The 5518-nt window shown below is 44.7% G+C and overlaps 1 long non-coding RNA gene across 6 annotated transcripts; it reads right to left on the minus strand.

Annotated features, from left to right (window-relative positions):
- Positions 1 to 947: 947 nt before the first annotated feature.
- On the minus strand, positions 948 to 5151 carry LOC102551594 (uncharacterized). Of its 6 annotated transcripts, none has more exons than XR_005493105.2 (4): positions 5007 to 5151; positions 3184 to 3257; positions 2693 to 2834; positions 948 to 1755 (listed from the first exon to the last, which is right to left on the minus strand). It is a non-coding gene; the product is annotated as an uncharacterized LOC102551594 (long non-coding RNA). The 6 variants fall into 6 exon arrangements; XR_005493102.2 differs by having other exon boundaries at positions 3065 to 3257; XR_005493100.2 differs by having other exon boundaries at positions 2693 to 2874; positions 3065 to 5149.
- Positions 5152 to 5518: the final 367 nt, after the last annotated feature.

Consider the following 5518-nt stretch of genomic DNA (forward strand, 5'->3'; position numbering starts at 1 on the left):
ATGAATGAGTATGTGTATGTGTGTGGGGACATGTGAGTGTGTATGGGTATGTGTGTGTGTATGTGTGTGTGGGTGTTTGTGTGAAATCTCCAATCCTAAGTTCTCGTCCATCTGCCCATCAGTCCATTGATCAATTAACCAGTTGGTCCATCCACCCATGTATCCATCCTTCCAAGCATTCATATATACAAAGACACTGGGGATGAAAACACGAAGACTACTCTTTGTAAACATGAATCATGTCTAGAGGCAGACCCTTAGATATTTACACAAACACCGCACACGATTTTGTTTGTTTTTATTTAACAGGTGTTTGCTGTACACATCCTGTGTAATTGACACTGCTTGGTGTCTGAGATTCACAGGGAGATGTGGTCCGATTTCCACTTTTGAAGAACTCCCACTTAGCATGGCAAGGGAGGGAACTAAAAAGCCTGGTGGACAGGTAACCATGGAACTGTGTGGCCTTCCTCCTCTAGAGGAAGAGCTGGAGGCTTGGGTCTGCATCCTCATCAAATAACTTTTCATCCTCATCAAATAACTTTGCAAAAGCTGATGGCATCCAAATTCCCATGGGACTAAAAATGCAGCCCCCGTCTCTCTGTGTGTTCCTGGTAATGGGCATGGGAGGTCTTTGGGGTCTTACCCATGTCCACAGTGTTTGTCCTGACCCCACCCTTAGAGCTGGGCACACACAGAGCATCCATGGCTGCTCCCAATACCTGCTCCATGAGGAGCATCTATGTCCCCTTCCCAGAGACCAGTGCCTTGCTTACTGCTGCCCCCATCTGGAGTTGGGATCCATCACAGCCCCTTCTGTGTCTGATGCACTGTGCTCCCTGGTGACTCTCTTTTTATTTAAATATGAAACTCTCTATTGGCTTAAAGATTTTTTTTTTGGAGACAGAATTGCCATCTCAGACAGGAATCACATGATAACATCTATATTTTACTTACAGAGGATTTTAATGATATACACAGAATGTCCATGTTCATTAATGAGCCTCAAAAAGTCACCCCAATAGCTGTGTAGAAGAGGACATGACTAGGGGTGTATTCTCTCTCCTCTCCTCTCCTCTCTCTCTCTCTCTCTCTCTCTCTCTCTCTCTCTCTCTCTCTCTCCCCCCTCCCCCCCCATCTTCCGGCCCCCATCTGCTCTCACCTGGAACCGCCCAGGACAAACATTGTTTATTTTTTCATTTTTGCCCTTCCGTGAGTTACAGGTCATCATGGAGGTGCAGCTCCCAGCCTAGCCTCCTCCTCTGCCTGGGCAGTCAGCTACCAGTCAGCAGACAGAGAGGAAATGACTAAAAATTGAATGGAGACTTCCAACAGGGCTGCGAGGAGATCTAGCCCATTTTTAGCACCTTTTAATGTGAAAATGTCTCTCAGCAGGGCTCCCTCCCCCCTTGTTTGTTTGGTTTTGCATCTGGAAGTGGACACAATCTTCTCAAATTACTCCTGCCAGACACCGAATTACAGCTCAGAAAGACAACCTTTTGATTGTTACCTCATTTCTGTTACACGCCAAAGCTGACCCAATGAGGCCTTCTCTCACTGAATTCCAGTGGAGCTAAAAAACCAAACAAAGCTGGTTTAGAGGATAGGGGAGAGCCTGGAGCAGTTCACCACCGCTGCTGGGATTTAGACTCAGCCTTGTGAGTCCCAGAAGAAGAACGCCCAAGAAACTTGTCAAGGCGGGGCCAGCGAACCGATGGGAACATGGTGACTGTCTCTACCTCCTTGGGGTTGCTCCTGAAGGGCAGGAAGAGAAGGAAGGGGTCAGAGTCATATGATAAAAGGACAAACTACCCTGTCATGGCAAAACTGACAAGGTTTTACTTTACTAAAATGTGGTTTGACTATGAAAAAGCAATCAATGGCTGACTCTTCACATAGTCTCCCAGATGCTGTTGTTACTGTTGAGAAAGGGAATTGTCACGTAGCCTAGTCAGCTGGCCTTGAACTCACTGTAGGCTGGCCTCAAACTTCTGCTGTTTCTGAGTCATACGTCCAAGTACTGGGATTATAAGCATATTACCATCACACTTAGGTCCATCTATTATTTGTGTCCAGTTATAACTGGATTTGTATGGAAAGGCTTGTTCCCCTTTCAACAAGGAGACACCAGGGACTATATGCCAGGTTCTGGGTCACATGAGTATCAACAACTGGTCAGAGGCATCCTCCCAGCTCTTCCAACACGGTGGTCATTATTTGACTGTCTAACCCTTTTTTTAACCCAATCACCCCAACTATACCATTAATTACAGAAGCGAACATACATGGGCTAATTGTCAGCTGCATTGCCTTATCTTTCTCAAAGGGCTTTCCTCTGCCTCAAGTTGTGTTTAATGCCAAATAATGTGTTAAAAAAAATTTTTTTAACCTATAGTTTGCTGTCCTCATTTGACCTAAGAACATCACAGAACTCTTTACTCAGATTTACGCCAGAAAACCAGGCTCACGAAGACTTAAGATGTCATTTCTAGATCCTATTTGGAACACAGAGTCCTCCCACAGTTGTCTCTGGATTTATCTAAAGCTTAGATGTTTAAATTCTCAAAGTTAGATTGTTCTTAGATTCAAGCAGTCGTCTGCTGTACAGATAACTCCTTCAAATGCAGTCAAAGTCTGGCCATCTTTGGTGACTGCAAGGGTCAGTTCTACCCAGCTTTCCAGTCTGACTGACCTGGAAGAGATCAAATTCCCTTCGAGGAACCGTGGCGCTGGCAACAGCCAAACCTTCAGCTTTCCCAGGGTTTCACCAGCTTCTTTCAAAGGTTAGGTTGACAAACACCAGAACGGTGGGAATGCAGGCACAGGAAATGAGCCTCGGAGAGGAAAGCAAGTCGAGATACCAAGTGTCATTTCCTAAATATTCAATATTAAGAAATATGCCAGATGTACAAAACATAGGATCGCTAACAGTATTTAAAAATTTTTTAATCAATGTTATTCTTAAGGTAGTTTTATGGTCACAGCAAAACCGAGTGCAAACCACATAAGACTTCTACATGTTTCCCGGCTCCAGGCATCCGGTCTCCCTACGGCTGACACTCACCGGAGTGGCGCACTTACAGTTGGTGTGAGTAGTTCCTTTTACATGTTCAGTTGTAAACGTTACTGGGGTGTTGTGCACATGCCACACACATGGGGCTTAGTGGAAAATCCGAAACTCACTTCTCCCACCTTTATGTGGGCGCTGACGTGCTCCAGTTTCCTTCTTGTTTCTGTGATTCTCTGACCATCAGCAGCTTAGGGAAGAGAGGGTTTATCTCAGTTCACAGGTCACAGATCATTGTTGAGGGAATTCAGGGCAGGAACTTGAGCAGAAACCGTGATGGATGTGCTGTAGGCTTGCTCAGACTCATGTTTAGCTAGCTTTTCCACAGAGTCTGAGATTGCCTAAGCAGAGAGTGGTTCCTCCCATAGTGGGCAGGGCCTCTTACATGAATTAGCCATTCAGGCGCTCTCTCCCAGACATGCGCACCGGTCAGTCTAATCTGAGCGATTCCTTGGTTGAGACTCAGCTCTCAGATGAGTCTAGGCTGTTTCAAGGTAAGAATTAAAGCTAACAAGGTCAGGTCACTATACTTGTATTGCAAGCACCGGTACTTAGGGAACCATAATACCCGGTGAATAGACTTTATAACTAAACCACTTCAGAGCAGTAGAATATACATATAGTCACTCACAGACAGCCTTCAATGTTCTCTTCCCCAGGGCCCCTACCTGAATTTGAAGTTTACTCATTTGCATAAATTTTGCTCCAAGTCTTTGCACATCAGAATATGACGTTTCATCTCATTTTGTCTCCACAGGAATGACACTGTATGCACTCACTCCACAGTAAAGCGTCCCAGTCAGCACTGCACTAGACCACACTATACAATACTCTGTGCTGGCCCAGTAGCTCCAGCTTATTTCCTATGCTACACAATCCTTGTTCAATAACATCCATACCTTTTATTTGAGTTTACTATTCACCAATGTGTAGACTATTTTGGCAGTTGAAAGCGAGGCTTCTCAGGGTGTGGCCCATGCCCAAGACCTCAGCACTTGGGAGGTGGTAGCAGGAAGATAGTTCAAGGCTAACTTTGGCTATATAGTTAGTTTGGGGTTACCATACATGAGACCCAGTCTAAATAAAACCTCAAAAATTTATTTAAAATGACAGCTATAAATATTTTAAGCCTCTCCTACATACAAATGCTTCTTTATTATGAAATGGAATTTATAGCCATGTATGCTGTAGGCATAGGGCAGCTCTGGAGACAGGCTGGAGGATCGTATATCCAAGGTCTATAAATGCTGCAGAATCAAGGCCAGCCTGGGCAACTCAGTGAGCTCATCTACCAATAAGATGTAATGTGAGGACTCGTGGCTCAGTGGCCAAGTGCTGGCCTTGCAGGCTAAGTCCTGAGGTTCAATCACAGAGTCACAGGAAAACACCACATGCCCTGAGAAAATCTCAGGAATGGGTTTATAGATCATAGGTGGTCACATGATGTGTTCTAGCTTGTTGCACGGCTTGTCATGTGACTGCACACTGATGGTTTATGGGGTTTATAAATTTGCTCTTGGCTTCAAACTCTTGCAACACCCAGAATGAGGTGTGGCTCATAGGCTGGGTGAAGTTTCAATGTTACTTTAATCTGAATTTCACTGTCTTCTGGGGATGTTGGATATACATTTATGATCTTCCCCATTTGGGTTTTTGGATTTTTCTTTGAAGTGTGTCAATAGCACTTGCTCATAAGAATTTTATTTCCTTATATCTTAAAAAATAATAAAAAATTGCCATAAAAAGGTGGACAAGAAACAAAACAAAATATAATATTCCCTTAAACCAAAAGCTAATTCCAGGTCTACTCTAGACAGGTTTATCTATGGCTTGCCTGAGGAAGTTCATGGAAAAGGATTCTATGTACACCTATGTCCTGGTTACTTTCCCATGGCTGTGACCAAACATGTCCGACAGAAACAACGGAGGAAAGATTTACTTTGACTGAAATGTTCAGCAGTCTTCGCCTGTCGTGCAGAAGAGACAGAATTCTGGGAGGTAGCAGCGTGTGACCAGCATGTGACCAGAGACAGGCTCCGCCCCCTCCAAGCCATGGAAACATCCCTACAAGCTGGGGTCAGAGTGTTAAATCACACACCTGTGGGAGACGGTTGAGATTTCAACGGTCACCGGCTATGTTCAGAAAACAGAAGCCGTGTGCTCGTGTGCATGTACTTCTTACTACATATATGCTGAACGTAGGTTTGTGCGGACCGCAGCCTATCATCCGTGTCGCCATTTGCATATTTCTTTGTCGTATGCAAATATTACAGGTTGGAGGAGAAGAATGTGGTCTTGACACATAACCCCTGTGTGACATTTTGAGTGATCTGTCTCCTCTTCTCAGACGGTGGGTTGAAGCGATGGGTGGAGTAAAATTGAACCATGATCTAAGACCCTGAACAAGGCATGGGGGACTAGGAGGGTCCTGTCTGCTAGGGACCCAGACTA

Source organism: Rattus norvegicus, chromosome 14 (genome assembly GCF_036323735.1).
Source record: "Rattus norvegicus strain BN/NHsdMcwi chromosome 14, GRCr8, whole genome shotgun sequence".
Taxonomy (NCBI): domain Eukaryota; kingdom Metazoa; phylum Chordata; class Mammalia; order Rodentia; family Muridae; genus Rattus; species Rattus norvegicus.